General features: G+C 41.2%; 1 protein-coding gene across 2 annotated transcripts in view; it reads right to left on the bottom strand.

Moving 5' to 3' along the window:
- STXBP6 (syntaxin binding protein 6) overlaps nucleotides 1-22,638 on the bottom strand; it is a 271,168-nt gene extending 248,530 nt beyond the window's left edge. The window contains exon 1 of one of the 2 annotated variants that reach the window (XM_064374720.1): nucleotides 22,620-22,638. The gene's annotated coding sequence lies outside the window, so the exon portion shown is untranslated. Of the gene's footprint in view, nucleotides 1-4,814; nucleotides 4,895-22,619 lie in introns of those variants that run through there. The other variant, XM_021674895.2, reaches the window with a different exon arrangement.
- Nucleotides 22,639-23,912: the final 1,274 nt, after the last annotated feature.

Below are 23,912 nucleotides of genomic sequence, written 5' to 3'. Positions count from 1 at the left end.
TAGGTGAAACCATCCCACTCACAATATTAAACCACATATTAAAATTGTCGTTTGTGCTTATTCAGTAACGGAGTCCTAAAAGATACACATACAATCTCAGAAACATTCTGTATTCTGGGAAACACTGACTTGAATAAATGTAACCAAGTTTTTGTTGTTGATGTTGTTAACTATAGCACTTCTCATAGTCTTTGATATAATGATGCCCATGCTGAGAATCTCTACAAGAGGAAAAAATAACAGGCAGTGCTTCCCCAATGGATTTGCCCTTTATAAGAGCACACCTATTAACACCCACCCCAACAGCATTTTACCAACGTACTCTTAAGAACTGCTGAGCTAACTGTTCAGCAATTCTATCAGCTGGACAGCACTAAGTAGAAACCATATTTTCTGCCAGAATAAGAAACTAAATTTGCTTTGTTTTAGGATGCCATCAATTGATGGGCACTGTACTAACATAACAGGTTACAGAAGAAGAAAAAAAACCTGTACATTAAATGTGTTCATAATTTTTTTTTTGAGATGGGGATTTGCTTTTGTTGCCCAGGCTGGAGTGCAATGGCACTATCTTGGCTCACTGCAACCTCTGTCTCCCAGATTGAAGCAATTCTTCTGCCTCAGTCTCCTGAGTAGCTAGGATTATAGGTGCCCGCCATCATGCCCAGTTAATTTGTTTTTGTATTTTTAGTAGAGACGGGGTTTTACCATGTTGGTCAGGCTGGTCTCAAACTCCCGGCCTCAGGTGATCCACCAGTCTCAGCCTCCCAAAGTACTGGGATTACATGTGTGAGCCACTGGGCCCAACCCTAAATGTGTTCATAATTTTTAAAATCCATCTGGACTTCTGAAATCAGAAAAAAAAATGTATCTTAGAAATGAGCTAGTACAGTATAACTAGCGTTTTAGTTTAAAAGCACCCTCTAGGAAAATTGAAAACAATGTTCTAGGAATGGGCCCTGACTCTCTGTGACTCAGAAATAACAGTCCTAATGACCAAAGAGAATAAAGTGTTACAATGACCATCTCTCAACAGACTTATTAAAGGGAGAAAGAAATCACGTACTGAGAAAAGTGAGCAACAGTGATAAGAGACTATCCTCACACTGGAAAAAATCCCAGCAGTAAAAAGCAGGGGTAACACCCAAAATATAAACATCAGGTTATGGGAAGGAATTTTAAAATAGAAATGTTCCCTACTTATACTAAGTGGGAGAAACCATTTAAATTACTTAATGAATCTTAAGAATGACTGTTCCTTCACCAAGTGCTGATTGCTGTCAGGAAGACAGGTTTGAGCCTTGCAGTTTTATCTACTAAAACACTAAGTGTACACTTGAGTTTTTGAATAGGTTTCTGATTTACTGATAGGTTTCTCTAGTGCTAATCATTTTAAAACTAAAACAAAGCACAAATGGACAGCTGAGATAAAGCATGACAGTGAGCTGGGATGCCATTTGGCATAGCAACACAAGAACTAGTTAAAGTGCTGACTGACCTCCTCTCACACCTAGTTCATTTGGGTGCTACATTATGTAAACTTTATTTCTTCCTTAGGATGTTATCGCAGGAACTCTCCTGACTCAAGCAGGCTCCCACAGCCTCTCTGATGCAAAGCAGTCGAAATTTAAGGCCAGAGTCTAGGTCATAGGAAGTCATGGTGAGCTCTCAGCATAGGACTATGGCCTGGGGGAAAAGGAAAAGAGCCTAAGATTGGGTTAAGTCCCCAAAGTGCTTGATTATAAGCTAAGTTACACAGGATACCACACTAAAACTGCTCAGCTGCCCCTGAAAGCCAGCCAGCCTTATACCCTCTTAGAGACCAAGAAAGGGTCTCAGCCACTGCCAATGCCACCACCATTCCCCAGAAAGAATGAAAGGCCTTTGACAGGACTAACCACCATGGGACATTTGTCTTGGGGTGTACTTCATGCTCCCTCCAAGGCCTGGGTAAGCTGTCCATTCAGAGAAGACACCACTGCAAATTCTTCTTAAACTTTTTCCCTAGGCGATCTATTCTATCCTCCAACCTTAAGGTTCACGCTGTCAGAACTGTACATAACCTCCTTTCCACAAATGTCTGAGGTTTCCCCCAAAAAAGGAAACAGGGTGGTTTTTGGATTTTAGAAATTATAAAGGTCATCAATCTGGCACTACCCAAGGGTGATCTAAAATCTGAGACTACATATTTTACAGTATGAAAAGAAGGGGGAATCCAACCTTTTTGTAAAATTCATCCATTTGAAGAGCAATCAGAATTATTAAATCTAGATAATGGTAAGTGGCACAGGCATTGGAATATAAAATGCCTAAGGAGACTTCCCAACACAATCCCAAAGAAACTCTGTGTCTGTATATGAGCTAGCAAAATTATGCATTTCAGAACAAACTTCATCTTTCTACTGTCTCCCTCCCCGTAAGTTAGTGATTCTATAGGCATGGTCTGTAGCAGCATTAACATCATCTGGAACTAGTCAGAAATGCAGATTCTTGGGCCTCCACCCTAGACCTAGAGAATCAGAGATTCTGGCAGCGTAGCCCAACAATCTGTGGTTTAACAAGCCCTTCAGATGATACTGATGCTAAAGTGTGAGAACCACTGCTCTAGGATTGGGGAAGATGCTGCACCTAAGGTGGCTCAGGAGCCTTTGTGAACCCTTTTTAACTGAGTGAGAATCTCACCTGTTCTTGCCTTCAATTGATATTGGCTTTTAATCTTCATAAACTGATGCCACAGATTTAGAAGTTGAGTCCTTAGTTCAAGGTCACTATTAGAGGTCGACTCAGAGCTCCATCCCAGGATCTGCTGACTTCTTCACCAGCCTTGAGTTTCAAACTAAGGCCTTGCTGACCGTGCCAATTCTGGGGCCCAGGACCATGAGTGTTGATAAGGCCACCCCAGTCATCTCCTAATCTATATCATGCTACCTTGCTCAGATAAATATGAGGACTGGAGCTCCAATTCTTAAAATCAAAAGAGATGGATTTGAGGATAGAGAAAGAAAAAGGGTAAACAGCTGCTTCCAAAGGCCCAAGCAACTAAACCACTTGGTGAGGAGTGGATCGGAGAGACGTATTAGATGTCTTATTATAATTAAGAATTAGCTCATTCAAAAAAAACTGCATAAAGAGCACAGAGACAATACCTAAGACCTGAATGGTGCTTTAAAGTTTTCTTAGCACTTTTCATTTCCACTATCTCATCTGAGTTCACAACAACCTTGCAATGGAGGGAGGTAAAGCCATGATTATCTCTATTTGACAGAAGAGAACACTGAAGTTCAGAGTGGCTAATCATTTGTCCATTGGCACTGACATCAACTGTAAAGCTGAAACTTGACCTCAAGTCTGTCTGACTCTAGAACTGTGTAGTATATCCACACCATGTGATTCTCACAGCCAGAAATCTGTCCCAAAGCAGACTACCCCAAGGAAAAAGCAAAGAGAAAAACAGGCAGTCGAAATGGTGAGCCCCTAAATCCTGGCACTTGAGCAGTGTGAGGGTGTCCCTTTAAGAACTTAACACACAAACCCAACAGCCAAGGTGTTCAGCCAAAAAAGAAAAAAAGAGAGGCATATTTCTAGCCTGCATAATCATTTCTGGACCGATTCCCACTAGCAGCCTCCGAGGCGAACAGCGGCTCACTGCCTCGGCTGAAGCTCCTCCACCCCCAGGGTTATGACAGCGCAGCTCTGACTAGTGTGCAGGCAAAACCCCAAAACTCAAAACAAGAAGTGAAAAAAGTGGAGCTAGGAAAAAACCGTCGGCATCCTCCACACCCTTGCAATCCGCACGATGCCAGTTCCAGGGTCCTGGAGTCGCCCGGAAGGCAATCTTAGGAGAGGGTGGAATGAGGTGGAAGTTCCTGTGGATCCGCCGACCCTATTCTCTCCCACCCAGTCCCTAGGGAAGCGTAATAGGAATGGGAGAGGGTTCGTTATGAAATTTTGGGGCCAGAACCAAAGGCAGATACACCCCGGGGACTTTCTCCTAAGGAGAAATATGTTTTTCCACATTCTCCACCTGCAGGTCCTGTCCTCTGCGAAGATGAACGGGGTGGGGTGGTGAGGTGGCGGGGTGTTGTAAACCTGAGGAAAGGCTGGAGGGAAAATAGAGCCACCCACCTACTCCAGCCACGTTGCCCGCCGGTGTTGGTGAGGCTCGATGCCTGCATGCACCCTGAGCGCGAATTCGGAGCCTGGCGCCCTTGACCCCCAAGATCGTCTGAGATCGGAAAGGGGGCATTGCCCAGTGACAGCGCCCTGGGGGCAAGAAGCCGAGCCCGCCAGAAAAGCTCGCCTCAGTTTTGGCAGTAATGATTTTCCTAGAAGATACCAGAGTTCGCGAAGATTGGAGTGATTCGTGGATTTCTGCGCTCAAACTAGGGGCGCAGTAACCCCGAGTTCCCCACACTGGGGGCCTCGAGGCGGCATTCTCGGGGCCCATCCTATCTCGGGGCCAGTGCGGAAAGAAGGGCTCCATTCTCAACTTTCTCGGAGAAAATTGCTGCGTTCCATTTGCCCAATACTGCCCGCACAAAGGGTCCCAGGGTTGGAGAGAACCAGGAACGCGAGTCTCTCTGCGCGCACGAAGCAGCTGCGCCGGGGCGCGCGGCCCCCTCTCCCGCCACCCGCCAACTTGAGAGCATCTCTCTGGGCGCCAGCCTACTCCTCCGGCCTCACAGCGGGACCCCTACCCCGGCCAAGCGCCTCGGACGGAGCGCCAGGCGCCCCGACAGCCGCGGCGACTGCAACCGCAACCCCCCGGCTTGGCCTCCACCCTGCCCGCCCCGCTCCCCTGGCCCCGGTCCTACCGTGCAGCCTGACTCGTGCCTCAGCCGTGCCAGTGCGCGGCACGCGTCCCAGCACGCGAGGCTCCTCCCCGGGGGCTGCCCCTCGCGGGGCTCCGGGCTCCGGACAAGGCTCAGCCGGCCCGGGTGCTGGCTCGCCGCCTCTTGCGGCTCCCGCGCCGGCTCCTGCTGCCGCGCGCGAAAAGGGAGGGGTTGGGGGAAACTCCCGGCAACTCCAACTCCGGGCGCCGGAGCTCCAGCTGCAGCCGCGCGCCCGCCCTCCCGCCGCCGAGTGCGAGCGCCTCCGAAGCAAACCTGCCCCCGCGACCGCCTCCGAGCATGCTCAGTGCCGCCGTGGGCGAGCCCGCGCGCCCTAGCCTGGGGCAAAGAGCAGCGGCAGGGGGCCGGACCCCGCCCCAGGCTCCCGAGCGCGGAGGTCGGGAGGAAGGGAAGGGCCTATGTAGAGACGGAGGCCCTGAACCAAGGTCCCGGGAGAAACCCGTCTGGGTGCGAGAGCCAGTGCGACTTTCACGGCTTGTGGGAAGTTTGTGGGCTGCAAAGGTGGGCTGCTTTTGTGAGCTTCTCTGTTAGACTATATTCGAAAGGACAACTAGGAAACATTTTCTTTCCCTCCAGGAAAAAACGAATAGACCCAGCCCGAGGGATTTTTATCCTGTGCGCTGGTTCCTTTATTCTTAGGGTAGCAAACTCCTAGAGCTAATGGGGCCTGTCAGGCACTGTAACTGGGAGGAGGCGAACTAGAGACAGCTCCCAAGGCAGGGCCGCTGTTCTGCTCTCGGTGTCCGTTGCTATCAGGCAAGAATTAGACCTAGTTTTGCTAGATTTTCTGATTTTTCCAGAAATGACGGAATATATTCATGTACGATAGCCTGATTTTTAAAATCTTGATAACAAATTCATTTTTCTCAAAACACTCTGGACTAAACAAAACATATTTGGGTCCCCTCCCTGCTGAACTCCCCCCAGACGGTGATTTGAGAATTGTGATTCTGCATTCTTTTAGCGAAGCGGTGCTGAGTGCTCTCTGTGGTTTGGGAACATGCTGGAAAGGATCCAAGATGATTCAGAATGTCTTCAAAGTACTAGTTACTAGGGGAAATGGGTTTTCCTGACAGAACAGCGCTACACTTAAATGCTGGAGCCTTGTTCAAGAAGAGAGAGGTTACTAATGTAGAAAGTGGTTGTAAGAACTAACTTCTGGGAAACATCATTAGTAAAAGCACCTGAGTGGGGAATCACTGTAGGGCCAGTAACACCGGCGTGCACCGCGAGCGTTTGTGCCCCTTGAAGGCATTTTTGAGCCTGAAGCAAAAGGAAAAACCAATAATACCCTGTCTTTATTTAAAATTTTGATATTTTTTCATCACGCATTTTTGACATTAATTTTGATATTTTGAAATACTGCATTAAAATATTAACCTTGATTACCAAATTCTTTGGTGAACATTTAAATGTTGTGACCCACCTCACCCTAGCCTGGCCCTGATGGTGGTACACAGACCTACTTGGTTGGAGTGCAAGCGGTAAGCAATCAGCGTAATGAAATGGGAAAGAGGGTTTGAGCGGTGGATGGGGGCTCATGCAGAAGTCCTGACTGCCAGCCTGTGGCGCCTGCACTTTATTTGTAGACTGTGTGGAGATAGCAGAGATGCTGAGGGAAGAGAGAATCCAAACTGAACTCTGGGGAGATGGACTGGGCAGCAGACCCAGGAAGGTGGTTTGGAGGGGAAGAATGGGAGAAATGGGGATACCTAGGGTATGTTCACTGCTACAGTTTTATGAAAATCAGAAAAAAATGCCTGATAAAGTAAGTTACTTGTGTTCTCCCTGTCTCTGTAGAGACATGTCATGGGGCTAGCTTAGTGCCAGTGAGTAGGGCTCCAGGGTCCTGGTCTAAACCTCAGCCATTTCCCCACCAGGCTTCCATGGGCAAGTGAACTACCTCTGAACTGCACTTTCCTCATCCCTGGAATGGAAAACAATTCTCATGGTGTTTTTGTGAGAAACCAAAGAAATATTTGTCTAAGGCTTTGAAAATGTTAAGTTCTTATCTACACATCATCTTTGTAAAATCTGAATTGAAATAAGGACCTTTTAGCTTGACAAAAATAGTCCTAAGCAGCAAGCTTCTTTAATTTAGCCAGACTTTCTAATGTGTTGGGATATTTACAAAACTTTGGAATCAGCTTTTGAGTAACTCAGTACTTTTTTTGAAGTAAGCTATTACTGTACTAGCTTCTTTTTTTTTTTTTTTTTTGAGACGGAGTTTCGCTCTTGTTACCCAGGCTGGAGTGCAATGACGCGATCTCGGCTCACCGCAACCTCCGCCTCCTGGGTTCAGGCAATTCTCCTGCCTCAGCCTCCTGAGTAGCTGGGATTACAGGCACGCGCCACCATGCCCAGCTAATTTTTTGCATTAGTAGAGACGGGGTTTCACCATGTTGACCAGGATGGTCTCAATCTCTTGACTTCGTGATCCACCCGCCTCGGCCTCCCAAAGTGCTGGGATTACAGGCTTGAGCCACCGCGCCCGGCCTGTACTAGCTTCTATTGCCAGTCACCTCCTCCCTCCACTACCTTCCTTTTTTATCTTCACTTCATCTTTTTACTCTCAATTTTGCAGATCTAGCCAGGATGACTCTCCCCCTCTGTACAAAGTGTCCTCTAACTCATGTACTGGTTACCTGGTAGAGTCTGCCTCAATCAAACACCTGAGACCCACCTTAGTGTGGGAGGTGATTCTCTTTGCAGGTAACCTCATCTGTTGCTGCATTCATGGAGAACAAACCACTGCTTCTCTATGGGAAGCATTTTAAGCATGCAGAACTCTCGAAGAAAAAAAATGCTTGGATGTTTACACAAGAAGCCTTCCAGAAGTCATGGAAAGGAGGATGTACCTAGCCCAGGATCTATCACATAACAAGTAGTTATAAATATTTGCAGAATCAGTAGCAATTTCTATCATCAAAAGCTTCTGCATCTCTGTTTCACCTACCACAGTGCCTAGGAATTATTATTATTTTTTTAATCACAATAATGGTAAGGTCATAAAGAAGAACAAGAAGAACAGGAACTAAACATTTATACAGGGAGGGGTTCTGTACTTTAACAAGTAAAATGCTTTGCTTACATTTTAAATTGTATTTTTAATTCTCATTAGCAAATAATACATGGTATTTAAAAAAAAAATTCAGTGCAAAAAAGCTCAGTATAGGAGGAAGCAAGTTTTCCTCCCCAAGAAAGACTAATGTTGCCTGTTTCTTGCATATAGTTATAGAACTACCATATGCATGGGAGAGCAAGCATAGTCACTTTGTTTTCCGTAAAATCAAATCATGAAATGACAGAACTGGAAAAGACTTTATGGTTCATCTAGATGTTAAGCTAGAGGGTTTTAAATTGCCATTCTGGGAAAATGTAAAATTGGTCTTCCCTGTGGCATAAGTAAACTCATGGTTGTAAGGATGCCAGATCACATGGCAAAACCCTCCGTGTGAATGTTAAGTGATACAAGGAAAAAATGAGTTCACCTAAAGTTGCCCTGAAACCCATAATGCCCACTGTCAACCTCAACCTTAAACACCCGGGGATATAGACGTCTTAGGTTGCCTAGGGCTATGGAAGAAAGTGCTGTGTAAATAAAAAGGAGTAAATTGACATGGACACAGAAGGCTTGATCTGGAATTGAGCATTATAACGTGACCATTTTGAACAGAATCTCTTAGGCATCCTCAATCACATTATGTCTTCAACACTAGTAAAGTCTATATTTAATTTTTTTTTTTTTTTTTTTTTGCTACATGGCGTAGCAAGTAGCTTTTCAAATTCTTCATTCTGATGATGTAATTTTAGATAAGAAATTCAGGAAGTCATCAGCTTATTAACCTTTGGGTTGAACCACATGCAACTGCCATTTTTATTTGTCATAGTTTCGAAAATATTGGAAATTTCAAATTTTTCCATCTCGAAAAAGATATCCTCAAAGTTAGTTCTTGTTCTAGAGCTATAAGAGGACTTCCTTTAAATTTTTTAGAATACCATTCATTTTCCTGCAAGGGCTGTGTCACTAACTTAGTTCCAAAAACCCTATTTAATGTTGGGGTTTGTAATGGTACCAGATTCACATCTGGTCCTAGGAGCTGGGCCTATTCTGTTTAACAGGGTCAAGAAAAAGAAAGAAATTTTTCTTCTTCTCCTAAGGGGTATAGCACCAGCCTGTCTGGGTCTTGAACTAGGTGAAAATAATAATTATTTTTCTTATTGCTCTTTTTGCATCTTACTTTTCCAGTATTCTCCTGAAATCCTTTTTTCATGCTCCTATTGTCCTCATTCTGTCTGGCCTTTTTCTATCTCAATCAGCTTGTCTTTTGCTCCCTATTCTTAACAATCAGCATTCATTTAGTATGCTGCAAGTTAGAACTAAGTAAAATAACTTGATTAATTCACACTCGTGTGCAAGTCTATCAGCTGTTCCAAAGACATATGCAATTTTAAGTGTATCTTACAGTCTCAAAGGAACATTTCCGTAAGAAGATTCTGGAGTTTGAAAAATGACTAGAGAAAGAATCCTGGTAGTGAGGGGCAGAAATAATATATTGAGGAAGAGAAACATTTAGTTCAGTTCGCCATTTTTCTACATTTTGTAATTTCTTCTCATCTTTTTAATTTAAAAATATGGATTCTTTTAAAGTTTTGGATTTTGTTTTGGCTTTCACAGTGGCTCTCCTGCCAATAGCAGTGAGCATCTCCAGACTAGGGAGAGGTCTGCACCTACTGCATGGTATCGTTTGTAATTTGGGAATGAAATGCGTTGCTTCTGGTGATATCAGTATGATGGGATCTGGGAGACCTCCAGAATTCAGATGGGCTTATGGAGCTTATATTTGCGACCCTTTTCTGTTTCTTATACAATTAGCCTTGGTCTGTGGTTTTATCCTTTAAGGGATCTGGCTCTCTATAACTGGAGTCCACCTTCTTTTTTGACTGAGTTGCCACAGAACAATGTTTTACCTCTGATTTACTAAACATATAGTTCCTTCTCTGCTCTGCTTTTAAGAACCAAGATGAATATTGACTATGACATCAAATTTGGTGAGCTCTGGCCCACTCTCATTCACTATAAGAAGAAACATTTCTGAGGGACATGGCAAACTGTGGTTCTCATTTCTTCCTTCTCACCTTTATTGGTTTTCCATTGTTCTCTAAGCTTGTCTTCACTTTCCTAATTATACTACTTTATTCCCTAAACTGCATCAGCTTTCATATCCCAGTGTTTTTAAGTGAGACATAGATTAGAAGGAGACATCGTTCCTTGGAAAAAGACAAAAAGCAGTTTTTCTTGCAAAAAGACGTGATTACATCCTGATCTTAGTTGCTCAGTAATCATTTTATATTTCTTAGTCATGCCCTTTTAATCAAATTATGTTGAAAAACTCACACTTTGAATGAAGAGACCTTCCAAACAGACTTTGTGTGAGCAACATGGCTGTTTATTCACCTGGTTGCAGGTGGGTTAAGGCCGAAAAGGGCATTAGCAAAGGGCAGTGGGATAGGAGTTGGTTTTATAGGTTTGGGTAGTTTTTTGGGGGGTGGGGGTGTTGCAGAGCAAGATCAGTTACAGTGGTGGGGGTTAGGAGCAAGAAGAATACATGACCACAAGTTCAGTTACAATGTCAGGGTTGGGTGAGAGGTATTTACATTATCATAATAACAGTTAACATGGCAGAGTTGGGTGAGGGGCTTGTCCAGGGCAGCTCCACTGGGCAATCAGGGACAATGGCGAACGCAGGCAGAGGGTGGGAGACATCAGCAGAGGCAAGCAGGGCTTTAGACTTTGAGGCTCCAGGCTTGCATATGGAGACCTGACAGATTATTAGTTCCTTGATTGCCAAGTGCTGAGAACAAGTCTTAAGGATCTTTAATTACCTCACTGACATCTAGCACAGAGGCAAAAGCCAATCAACAAATACCAATTACAACTTGTTATTCAGGTGAGTCATCAGGGACAGGAGAAAGTTCATTTTAGAGACAAGGATTCTAGTATTTAGAACACACATAAATGTGAAATTGCATCTGTGATAAGTTTCACAATCGAAAGTTACATCATGCTATTAAAAGTGTGTAGTAAGTAGAGTTTGGGCGCAGTGGCTCCCACCTGTAATCCCAGCACTTTGGGAGGCCAAGTTAGGTGGATCACCTGAGGTCAAGAGTTTGAGAGCAGCCTGGGCAACATGGTGAAACCATGTCTCTACTAAAAATACAAAAATAAGCTGCGCATGGTGGCACACGCTTGTAATCCCAGCTACTCAGGAGGCTGAGGCAGGTGAATTGCTTGAACCTGGGAGGCGGAGGTTACAGTGAGCCGAGCTCATACCACTGCACTCCAGGCTGGGTGATACAGTGAGACTGTGTCTCGAAAAGAAAAAAGAAGTCTGTATTAGAAAGAGTGAACAAAGAAAGGAAGACTGTTTTGAAGAAATAATGATTAAGCTAAAGTCTTCAGGATAAATCTGAAATAGTTAAATAGAAAAAAAAAAGCAAAGAGAATTTCAGGCAGAGAAAATAGCATGTACAAAGGCACTATGGTGAGAGAATGTATGTAAAGGTTGGAAGGAATCTAAAAGGTCTTTAAGCTTGACCTGTCACTAACCCCATAGACTTTTCTATGTAACTCAGCATCTAATAAAAACAGCTGCTGCAAGAAGCAAACTGTCCTCAGCAAGAGACACCAAGAAATCTGGTATTAGGAGGCACCATGCTGTGGTAGAAAGAGTATGAATTTTATATTGGACAAATTTGGGTTTGAAATTCTGTTCCAACTCCTTGCTTTACGATCTTAGGCAAATTTTACAACTTTTCTGAAAGATGTCTTATCTCTAAAATAGGCATATTAAGATCTATTTGTAGTTGTAATTGGAGAATTAAAAGGGAGCACATATGTAATATGCTTAGAACAGTACCTGGCCCACAGCAAATGCCAAATAAATATTGCTACTTTCATCCCATGACCACTCATGTTGGTAACTTCAAGAAAAATGGAAGGGGGAAACCCAGAGTATATTTTGAACTTCCAGCTTGAGCTGTTTCTTAGAAGGCTTGCCTTTGCCACAGGCAATTCTATTTTTCTCTACATATGGAATATAGCATTTCTTTTTTCACACACAGAAAATGTTATATACATAGAAAGTGCTTTTTAAAAAATTTCTACCTTCTCTTGTCCAGATGTCACAGTGTTTCCACCTATTACTGTATTTCCAAACAAAAACTTAAAATGGGTAGACTAATAGTTTAGAAATTTCATTATTTATGTTTATGAAGTTATGACTCAAGATGTGACTAGTTCTGAATTTGGTCATAAATAGTTACATATGGTTCTTCTTACCTTATTTCTAGAATTGAATTAGACATCTTAGAGAATAATATCCAGCAGAAAAATTAAAATATACAAAGGCTGTTTTAACCACCCTCTGCAGCAGCAAGGCCTCTATGTTAATGCAGATATGGCTTGTTGCATTAAGTTTGGAGTTTGGTAGACTGAACCATCCTAATTACTGCTTCCTTTATTTCAGCAATATTTTTGAAAGACCTATTTTGGGTTTAAAATTACTGTCTCCACTAAGATCTAGAAAAATTGCTAGACTTTGAGTTAACAAAGAATCCCTTATTCTGCTAGGACACAAGTGAGGCAGTGACCACACAGTTTCTGTGCTGTTGTTTTGGAGATGATAGAACAATGCAGTCCACCCACAATCTGAGATGGAGAGGTCTTCTGTATTACAAATGTGGGGCAGCTCCTTCTCTTCTGTTTATTTTGGTCCCTGACCCCTCCCACAAGGCTGACAATGAGAGAAGCACTGCTGCTCTATCCTCCGAAGCTTTCCAGGCCCAACGGACCTGTACAGCCAGATGTGTGGCCCTGTAATTTCCCACTGCAACTGCCCCATCTTGGAAACATGAGGCCCAGAACGTTGTTATTCAAAGTGCACTTCAGGAGCTTGTTAGAAATGTAGACTCTCCCGCTTAGCCCAGATCTGGTAGATCAGAATCTGCACTTTAACAAGATCTTCAGGTAATTCATTGACACATTAAAGTTTAAGAAGCACTGCCCTCACTAGGATACCCAGCCAGAAAGACTGGAGAAAAACAAAAAGCACTTTAAAGTTGAAATCAATTTTCTTTGCCCTTCATGCCCTTTCTTACTCCTGTCTCCAGGCCCCAGCTAAATCCTCCCCTGTCTTTTTTTGAGTGGCCTGAAATGCCTTCTCTGTGAAAATCTTCACTGATCAAGTCAGGCCAGAGGAGGCATCTTCCACTCATTTACCTGCATATTTCTTTTGGTTCTTACCATGGTTTGCTTACACTGTACAAGTATCTATGCATGGGTGTAATCTGTTCTGCTTGAAGCCTTGCTGGAATCTTCTTTATATCCTCTACAGTGTCTAGCAGGGCAGTCCCTGGAAAACAAAATAAAAAAACCAACCAAACAACCAAACAGAAAAACACTTATTTATTTATTTATTGAAAGGAAGGACGGAAGAGAGAGAGGAGAGAAAGAGCTCAATTAGTGCAGTAAAAAGCTCTAGAAAATTGAGTTCAGCCCTGGGAATGGACTTTCCCCTGTTTGATACAGGGACCCAGGAACCATGTTATATCCATTCCAGAGGAGCCCCCATGCACTGTGGGCATGGAACTATCCCAGTTTTCCAGGTGCTAACTGGCCTAGATCAGATCTCAATTCACCTCATCACAACACTCCCCAACCAGACCTGGCTGAAATCAGCCTACCCTTTCTTTCTGGAAGTAGAATAACTCTTCTGTTTGCTGGGGCCTTGACCTCTGGCGTTAAGCATGCTGTGGACTCTGAAAGGACTACCTTCTTTGCCCACTTTCTGTCTCACGTCTATTCCCACCTAAGAGTTAATATATTCATTTCTTTCTTTGAAAAAGGTATTTGGGGAAAGCTTTTTCAGTTTCTGGCATCTTTTCTTTATAAGGAAACCTTTTTGAAAATATTTAGTGTTTACAATTCAAGTTTTGTAATGCCTCATTGAGTAAAAGCAATGAATTTCTGGCTGCAACTTACAAGTTAAAAGAACAAGTCATGGTTGGGCGAGATGGCTCACGCCTGTAATTTCAGCATTTTGGGAGGCTGAGGCAGGAGGATTGCTTGAGCCTAGAAGTTGGAGACCAGTCTGAGCATCATGATGAGACCTCATCTCTACAAAAATTTTCAAAATTGCTGGTCATGATGGTGTGTGCCTGTAGTTCTAGATACTTGAGAGGCTGGGGCTGAAGGATTGCTTGAGCCTTGAAGGTTGAGGCTGTGGTGAGCCATGATTGCACCACTGCACTCCAGTCTAGGTGACAAAGCAAGACCATTGTCTCAAAAAAAAAAAGGAGGGGGGAAGGAAAAGAACAAGTCATTTCATTACTTTTAATTGACAGCTGACTCATTTAAAAACTTTGATCTAAATTAGACATATGATGTCATATTTATGATAAATATATCTTTCCAACAGATATCCCAGTGTCATTATGATTTTATCACACATAAAGTATAATGGGAAATGTTCCTAGGACTTACAAGAAATTAGACTTTATTTCAACTAGTGTTGATACAGTTGCAATTTATAAAATTAATATAACCCACATGGACAGATTTGTGGCAGGACCTGCAGTTCACATAGAGGAGGCACATTTTCTTTGATAAGCACTTAAAAAGTATTACCAGTTTATCTGAGATGCATCATTTAGGGGTACCGTAATTTGTACTTTTAAAGAAAAATTGGTGATCTTGATCTTATGGAGAAAAAAATTCAGAAGCTGTGATCCTGTGAGTCTCACCTCTGTAAGTTTTTCTTAAGGAGATACTTTAAAAAAAAGGAAACAGCTCTATTATAACAAAGTTATAACAGCAAAAATGGGTACAAAGGAAGTGGAAAAATAAGTACATTTTATATTTATTTGATGGAATATTATATATCTTTTATAAATAGTAAATGGGATAACTTACTAGAGCATTTATGAAACCAGATCGATTGAAAAAATTCAGAACATAAAATCATATCAAAGTATTATTGCAACCAATCACATACCTAATATTAAAAATTTACTCTAGGCCAGGTACTGTGCTATACACTAGGGAAACAGCTGTGAAAAACATGAATATGATTCCCAGTATAGACCTCACGGTCTGATGAAGGAGAAAGATATTAAGCAAGTAAATATACAATTACAACCCATAACTCATGCTACGAAGTAAGGGTATTAATATCTAACAGGGGGACCTAAGCCGGTTGCAGTGTGGTGGGGGCTGTTCATGAAGGCAACCTCTGAGGAGGTGATGGTAGAATCAGAGTTAGGCAAGGAAAGACCAGGGGAAGACTGTTGTAGGTGGAAACAGCAGGAACAGAAACCCCAAAGTGGGAGAGGGTTCGATGCTACCTCTTTTACAGGAGGGTTTGATGCTTCCTCTTTTGCAGGAGTAAAAGAAGGTCCAGACTGATTGGAACATAATGAGTAAGAGAAGAAAGGTCAAACTGAGGGACCAGGTCATGAAGTGGCTTCAAGATTTATCTTTCTTACCGTATGGGAATCCATTGAAGCTTTTCGAGCAGAAGAGTGGCAGGGATGCATTTACATTGTAAAACTACCGTTGTGCTATATGGTTAAATGGATTGAAATAAAGGAGGAGTAGAAAAAGGGAGCCTGGGCATGGTGGCTCATGCCTGTCATCCCAGCACTTTGGGAGGCCAAGACAGGAGGATTACTTAAGCCCAGGCATTCAAGACCAGGCTGGGCAACATAGTGAGACCTCATTTCTACAAAAAATAAAAAAATTAGCCAGGTGTGGTGGCACGTGCCTGTAGTCTCCAGCTACTCAAGAGGCTTAGGCAGGAGGATCGCTTCAACCCAGGAGGTTGAGGCTTCAGTGAGCCGTAATTGCACCACTGCCTTCCAGCCTAGGCAACTGAGTGAGACCCTGTCTCAGAAAAAGTAGAAGGGAAACCACTTTGGAGACCATTGTGGTAATCCAAGTGAGAGAGATGACTGTGGTTTAGACTAGATGTGAAACTGTTAAATGAAGAAAAGTAGTCAGATTGAGCTATATTCTAGAGATAGGAAAAACAAAGTTTACTAATGGATTGGGAATAGGGATGAAAACTTTGACTACAATCTTCATATTACTTCCTTTTTTTTTTTTTTCAATTGTACGTCAGGTTCTGGGGTACATGTGCAGATCATGCAGGATTGTTGCATAGGTACACACATGGCGATGTGGTTTGCTGCCTCCATCCCCCTGTCACCTACATCTGGCATTTCTCCCCATGTTATCTCTCCCTGACCTCCCTACACCCCCCTTCTGTCCCTCCTTTGGTCTCCCCCAACAGACCCCAGTGCATGATGCTCCCCTCCCTGCATCCATGTGTTCTCATTGTTCATCAGCTGCCTATAAGTGAGAACATGCAGTGTTTGATTTTCTGTTCTTGTGTCAGTTTGCTGAGAATTATGGTTTCCAGATTCTACTACATAGATGATGATGTCATTCATTTATTTTGTATGCTTGAAAATTTAGGAAGGAAACAAAAAAAATCCATTTTGGACAGGAAGTTGAGATCTTGTCAGAAAACTAAATGGAAGTGTCACATAGATAGTTTAAAATACATGTCTGGAACTCAGGAAATAGATGTTTGGAAATTATATACTTGTGAGCAATTAGCATTTAGATGGTATTTAGTGCTATAGTATAGAATGATTATAGAATGACTAGAGAAAAAGCCCATGTTTATAGCCCCAGGAAACTATACAGCATTAGGAGGTCTTGATGAGGAGGTAGAGCTGTCAAGGGTGACTTCCACATTGGAAAGGTATTGAGTAATTCTAGAGCAAAGAAAATAGTATTTCAAGATGGAAGGTGTGATCAACTGTGTTGAATACTGTTGAGAGGTCAGGCAAGATGATGTGCTTCTATGGATAAAAAAATAGTTGTTTTATTAAAGTGGTGGTCTTAAAAGTATTTTTATAATGTTTAAACTTTATTTAATAATGAAAACCTAATTAACATCTGATTCATTTAATAGCTTAATTTCAGCAGGATGTATTTACTTAATCACCAAATTCTTTGTGTTAATTATTATTTTTTGCATCTCTTTATTTTCATTGTATATGTTAGTTAACTTTCTTTTCTTCAATTTAGGATTAAATCTTCAAAAGTTTTAAACCTAGCCAAACGTGGTGTAACCCACAGCACTTCGTAATCCCAGCACTTTGGAAGACTGAGGCAGGAGGATCACTTGAGGCTAGGAGTTAGAGATAAGCCTGGGCAAAAAAAACTAAAAAAAAAAAAAAGATTTAAAACTGCCCAGCTGTCCAGCCTAGCAACACAACTTCTAAATGCACAAAGTCCCTGTTTCTGCAATAGGCAGCACATAGAATGTACAATTTGCTACATATGCAAGAGTTCGAATAATCTGTAACAAATGATATATTTCTTTTATTATTTATAGAATTTCACCAAAAGTGCTCCTTTCCCTAAAAATAAAAAAGAGAGAAAAACTACATTATTCAGATAAGTTCTGATCTCAGTTTGACAGCTATACATTAGGCAAAGATGACTGAATGTATCAGAACAAGATGGTCTCTTTTTTCTTTCTTTCTTCTTTTTTTTACATTCTGATATTCTGACATTCAGGAAATGAAAAAAGAACGTGAGATGACTTGGCCAGGAAAGACACAAACTGTCGTTTTCCCAGCTTGGGGGGTGAGAAGCGTGGGATGGGGCAATCCCTCTAACCCCTCACCTCCAACCTGCCACTTACACCTTGACTATTCATTTTTTTCATCATGACTCAGAGTGTCACCACCCTGTGGTTCTCATGAACAAAGAAAAAGAAAGAGGAAGGAGCCTTCAAAAAGACTGGCCTCAGCAAAATTGGCAAGACTCCATTCACTTCCCCTAACTCTGCACCTTAGGTTTTAATTATATTGTTATACAGTATTCTCTCCTCTAGCACAAATTCTTCTTGGCAAGAAAACAAATTTATGCAGATTGTCTTCTGTATAACTACAACTGTGTTATGTTTACCGGAATCAGCCCAAAGTCACTGCTCTGATGAATGTCTTAGGAGACAGAATAGATCTCCTTGTCACTCATTCTCAGTTTTAGATCTCTTATCTAGAAATGTCACTGGGCATATTCAAACAGGTGTCAAAAAATATGTTATCCTTTCCTTTTGTGTAATGCACGATGCAATATAACCTAAGCCATAGTCACCTGCAGATCCATGAGCATATACACTATGGGGGAGAAAGGAGTAAACGGGAATGTTGGTGACCCTTGGCAACTAGATGGAGGAGAGTGAGCAGAAGCGTATTTAAAGGTTTTGCCTGGCAGGTGCCACCATGCCAAAGGAAGAGCGGTCAGGGAGGGTTTACTGCATTTTTTCCAGTGACATTCTTAATTTCCACCTGGAAAGAATTAAATATGGTCATGTTTAACTTATGTTTCCTTCTTTCAGCTACAACAGGAGCCCTTCAAGGTCACAGAGGAAAAATGCCTCTCTATGACCACTGTCTCCTTTACCTTAAACTGGCTACCCTTTTGGAGAATGATTCAACTGATTTTGACTTTTCTTGGGGGTAGACTGGTTGTGAAGTTGCCTAGTAATGTTGAGAACGTATGTTTTTCATCCTATCAAAAGCTATTGTCTTAAGTCAATTCAGGCTTCCATAACCAAGTACCATAGACTGGGTGGCTTATAAACAACAGAAACTTATTTCTCACAGTTTTGGAGGCTAGAAGTCAAAGATCAGGGAACCAGCTTGGTTGGGTTCTAGTGAGGGCCCTCTTCTGGGTTGTAAACGGTCTTCTCATTGTATCCATATGATAGAAAGAGGGTGAGGAGAGCTCCCCTGTGAGCCCTTTTATAAGGGCACTAATCCCATACATGAGGGCTTCCCCACTCATGACCTAACCACCTCCTAAAGGCCCTACCTCTTAACTCTATCACATTGGAGTATACGGTTTCAACATGAGTTTTGGGGAGACAGAAACATTCAGCACGTAATAATAATATTGGTACACCAATGTCTGTTACCATAGTGTAGCAGCCTCATATATGGGCAAATGAAGATAACATGAATATTTAGTGGATAAAAAAGAGAGAAAGTAGAGGGGCAATTAAGGCCAAAACAGAACATGGAAATTCCCACCCAAGAACTGGCTTAAGGTTTCTCTCAATGCCAAAATTAAAGTCTCCTTTTACATGGTTTTCCATGCAATGACTTGTAGGTTACTTCCCAGTCACAGATTCATTTACTGTGATAATTAGGAGAATCATTTATCCAATATTTAATCACTTTCCCTTCCCTAGGCACAGAATATACTTCCCTGGCTCACCGACTTTAAGCTTGGCTGTGTGACTTACTTTGGCCAATGGAAGTAAGAAGTTATTCATGTATTTGGGTGACTTGGCTTAATTTTTGTACCCCAGGGATATGCCATAAGAAGAGCATGCCCAGATAGCTGCTGCTGCTTCACCCTGGGCCCTAGAAGAAACACAAATGGAGCAGACCTGAACCCCATCTAAAGCCTGAAGCCAAGTTCAGCCATCCTGAATCCGGAAGCATGACTTCCCAGCCAAACCAACCTAGATCAGCTAAGCCATAGTCACCTGCAGATCCATGAGCATTTACTATGTTTGTGTAGCCATTGCAGTTTTCCAATCTAAGCCCTAAAAAGTGGGCAGCACCAAAATCACTTAGTCATGTTGTGTAGCTGAAAATGCACTGGACTGTTTTGGTCTGAATGTTTGTGTCCACAAAATCCATATGTTGAAATCCTGACCTCTAAGGTAATTATATTGGGCGGGGGGAGGCTTTTGGGAAATGATTAGGTCTTGAGGGCAGAACCCTCATGCATGGGATTAGTGTCCTTATAAAATAGGCCTAAGGGAGCTCATTCTGTCCTTCTACCATTCGAGGACATAGCCAGAAAATGCCATTTATAAGCCAGGAAACAGCCCCTTACCAGACACCAAATCTGCCCACACCTTGATCTTGAATTTCCCAGCCTCAAGAACTTAAGAAATAAATTTATGTCATTTATAAGCTGCCTAGCATATGGTATTTTGCTCTCACAATCCAAATGAACTAAGACATGGGCTTACTGTATATCTCTTATAAAATAAAACATTAAAATACATTGAATTTAAAAATAAATAAAGACATTCAAAATTAATAAAGTCATTTAATTTTTGAATATTTTAGCAGGAGTTTTCCTGACACAAATGTTCTTAAATAAGAGGCAAGGTGGTGTGAGTAGCAACAGGACTCTAATATGCTATTGTTTGGAAATAATTCTCTATTCTATCCATCCATCTATCTGCATTTATTATTTTTGCAGTTTAGATAGTCCTCTGGGAACAATGCAGTGGGTTTTAGATAATTTGTATAAGAATTTAGATTTAGAAAAAAAATTATTTAAAATTTCTGCATTCAAATTATGTGAGAAATCCATCATCATTGTAGCACAATTAGGAAAATATAGATAAGCAAACAGGAAGAAAACACCACAAATGTTCCACCTATCGATAGTCTTTCTTTGTCTTTACAAAACTTCTTTTATATATGTAATTACAATGGACTCAGACTGTGCATACTGTCTGTAAACTGCTTTCATCATTAAGTATTATGTTGTCATCTCTCTGCCTGACAGTAATATAGAGCTATATAATTTTTTTTACTGGTTATATGGTATTTCATAACCTAGCTTTGAATATTAGGTTGTTTCTAGGCTTAATTGGGGTTCATTTTTCATTATAGCTAACACTTAAATGAATATTGTTATTTATACATTTATTTCACTTTTTCCAAGTATATCCATAGAATAAATTCGTAGAAGTGATCATTGCTAATGCAAAAGGTATGCACATGTTTGAGACCCTTGTCAAGGTAAGCCCAGAAAGACAGAATCTATTTACATCTTCTCTAGCCATGTGATTCTACCACACCTTTCAATCCACACTCAGTGCTGCTTTTTGAAAGATTTCCCCACCCTCCCCTGTTTTCTTTTCTTTGCTACTTTTTTTTTTTTTTTTTTGAGACAGGGTCTCACTCTTTTGTTCAGGCTGGAGTACAGTAGTGTGATCTCGGCTCAGTGCAACTTCCACCTCCCAGGCTCAAGTGATCCTCCCACCTTAGCCTCCTGAATAGCTGGGACTACAGGTGAGCACCACCATACCTGGCTAATTTTTCTGCTTTTCTGTAGAGATGGTATTGTTGCCCAGGCTGGTCTCGAACTTCTGAGCTCGAGTGATCCCCCCACCTTGGCCTGCCAAAGTGCTATGATTACAGGCATGAGGCACTACACCCAGCCTGCTGTCTTTTATGTATTTAATATTGTCTCTTCTTCCATTTAGAGTAATCAAGAAATTCCTTCATTATATTTTTCCTGTGATATACAAAGAAACAAAATATGACTTAAAAACTTTCTTTTTGTTTGGTTGTTTTTTGAGAAAGAAAATGCTCTGTCTCCCAGGCTGGATGGAGTGCAGTGGCAGGATCTTGGCTCACTGCAGCCTCCACCTCCCTGGTTCAAGCGATTCTTGTGCCTCAGACTCCCAAGTAGCTGGGATTACAAGTGTGTGCAGCCACACCTGGCTAATTTTTGTGTTTTTAGTAGAGATGGGGTTTCACCATGTTGGCCAGGCTGATCTTGAACTCCTGACCTCAAGTGGTCCACCCGTCTTGGCCTCCCAAAGTGCTGGAATTACAGGTTGGAGCCATCGCACCCTCCCAAGAAATTTCTTGAACAAGATAGAACAAGTAAAAATAACTGTGACAGTAACCGTGACAGCAAAGCAGCCTTTTTTCTTGAAAAAAAGAATCCTCTTAATTTTGATCTCAAGAGTGTTTGAAATAATACCTAACTAAATCACAACCCTTTACAATTTCATGATACTAAATAGAGCTTATTGAAAATAAGTCGTTTTCTACACATTGGGAGTTTTATGGTTAGTTTAATGTCACTGAATTTAATTAACTTAAATTGTCACTTGCACATCATTATACTTTGGTAAACCCACTTCAGAGAACTCTTAGTACTGAACAAATAATGTACAGTTCCTTTAAGTAACAAAATCTATTGAACTGAAATATTAGGTGGAGAAACTGAGGCACGAAGCAGTAGATCTTCCAGTGGCAGAAATTAAACATATTATAAAATTATAAAAGTACAGGTGCTACCATGGAGGAAGAGAAAATTAATGTGAAGGAACATTTTCATGAGCCAAACTCAGTCTTTTGTGACCATTAACAGATGAGATAACAAACCAGTGCCAGAATTTTAAGTGGGGTTGTTGCTTAGAAGTGACAACTGGTTTGGGAAACTCACCCCTGTGAATTCTTTACCTTCCAGAAATCACACAAGCACATAAAAGGGAAATCCTTCTTTACTAAATGGTTTTATTTTAAGGAAAAAAAAGTCAGAAACAATAGTATTTTGAATATTACAAAATAAGCTAAGTTGGTGAATAATTTATGGAAAACCTAAGAGTTCTTCAAAAGTAATTCCTATGATGTCTTTTTGTTATCTTAACTGTTCATGCATATTGCGAGGGAAATTAGGAAGTTCCATTACAAAATTAGACTGAAAGACTTCCTTCCAACATATTTTTGCATAGCTACTTTCTTATTTGTGTTTTTTTAGATTTACATGAAAACGTACATTTCAAAGTGTTTGGCAAATTGGCAATCACATTTTCTATACAACTTTATGTTTATAAACAATATTATTTTAAAATCACTTACTCTTTAAGCGATAAATCCCTCTTGGTCTTTTTATTTCTCTTTCATCACATGTATTTTCTGAGAGTGCCTTTTTATTAAAATTCAGTTCTACAGATATTTACTGAGTAACCAACCAGTTGGCACAGGACTGTGTCAGAGCTCAAAAGAAATAGAAGGATTGGGACAGAAAGCAAATTAGTAGTTCCAGAGGCTGGGGAGAAGAGGAATAAGGAGTTATTGTTTAATGGGCATGGGGTCTTTTTTTGAATGCTCAAAAAGGAACTACATAGTGGTGACAATTATACTAAATGCTACCCTATTGTACACTTTAAAATAAGTCAAATGGTAATATTATATATTTTAGCACAACAAAAAAATATCAGGCAGAAAAAAGAAAAGGAACTAATAGTAGGGTCAGTGAAGGAGTGGCATAAGTATTCTGCTTCAGAAGTTCATTTAATCAGAAAATATGTTTAAATTATCCTTCCAATCTCACTGTTGAGTTTAAGCAGCAACTGTGTCAAATCCTATTTAATAAGTATTTACTGTTAGGGGAGACACAGTCAGTTGTATTTAAAATTGCACATGGATGCTGAAATGAGCAGTCTATGATCCTTGCCTTTAAGTAGCTTTCAATTCTATAGCAAATAAAAACAGCTATAAAAACGTATAATACCAGACAGAATATCGTAAAGCTGTAATAGAGAGATGAACATAGTACTAAGAGAGTGAAGAGGATAATTAGATCAATTATTAGACAAAGTATCAGGGATAAGATAGCTTTGTGCTTGATCTTTAAGGATGGCTATGGTTTTGCCAATCTCATAAGATGGCAAAGGTCAGTCAAGGTGAAAGGAAGATGAGAAAAAGTGTAGAGCCAATAAATGAAAACTAATTACAGAGGATACAGAGTATCCATGCTTTGCTGACAGGCATAGTTTAGTAGGCCAAACAGTGAAAGTTAAGGTTGAAGAAGTATCAATGAATCATAGCATAGGATTGAAGACATTTACAGTTCGAATGTGATGGAGTAATTTATTCCAACACTCCACCTGCAAAATTGATCTTCCCTACAAGGTTTGACAAGTGGCCATTCAACTGCCCTTGGAAATCCTCTAGTGACTTTTGGAAATCCTCTAGTGACTCAGAAGTCACTGTCTTCTCAGGAAGCCTGTACTGCTGTCAGGTGACTAAAATTATCAGAGTTCTTGTACTGCTCAAAAACCTGCTTCCTCAGAACTATCCATTTACTTTAGTTCTGCATTCTGAAACCACACAAAATAAAATGAAATATTTTTTTCCATGTTGGTTCTT

Source organism: Aotus nancymaae, unplaced genomic scaffold (genome assembly GCF_030222135.1).
Source record: "Aotus nancymaae isolate 86718 unplaced genomic scaffold, 86718_ANA_hifiasm-v0.15.2.pri h1tg000011l, whole genome shotgun sequence".
Classification (NCBI taxonomy): Eukaryota; Metazoa; Chordata; class Mammalia; order Primates; family Aotidae; genus Aotus; species Aotus nancymaae.
This window is presented reverse-complemented; position numbering and strand designations above follow the sequence as displayed.